The sequence below is a fragment of the Orycteropus afer genome, unplaced genomic scaffold, assembly GCF_000298275.1.
Source record: "Orycteropus afer afer isolate SDZICR_OR568_19922 unplaced genomic scaffold, OryAfe1.0 scaffold00507, whole genome shotgun sequence".
In the NCBI taxonomy this organism is placed as follows: Eukaryota; Metazoa; Chordata; class Mammalia; order Tubulidentata; family Orycteropodidae; genus Orycteropus; species Orycteropus afer.
The window spans coordinates 371,570-372,130 of NW_006922094.1; positions in this window are offsets into that span (position 1 = coordinate 371,570).

The window sequence follows — 561 nt, forward strand, 5'->3', positions numbered from 1 at the left end:
GTTAGCTGCTGTTGCAGATATCACTTTGTTGTTGTTACATTGTCTAACTGAATGTCCAGGGGTGGGCAACGGGACAGGGCTGCCTTCAGGGCCAGCTTGATGTAGCGGTTTAAATGATGACTGTAGCCCCTGCACTCTCTCCAGCTCTCAGCCTCTTCACAGACACGTTCCTCCCTCTTGACTACATGATGGCTACAGTGACTCCATCCTTCACACCCTCAAACTCAGAATAAGGGGCAAGCACAGTCTCCAGCTTCAGCACTGCTGGGATCTCATTAGTTCTGATCAGGTCACATGGTTTGTTCCAATCTGCAGAACGATTCCCTCACACACACCTCTGAGCCCTGAGTAGTAGTCAGAGGGGACAGGTCCCCAGAGGGGAAACTCCCCAACGGAGCCATGGAGCCTACAGCAGCTGCCCATGTCAGCCACTGGAAGGGTTGTGTTCTCCTCTTCTGCTCTACCTTGTGAAATTCGGGGAGACAAGGAGGCCAAGGTACTTGCCTGCTCAGCCACCGTCCCTGCCTCCAGGCTACTGGAAGCTGGTAAGGGAGCACCCTC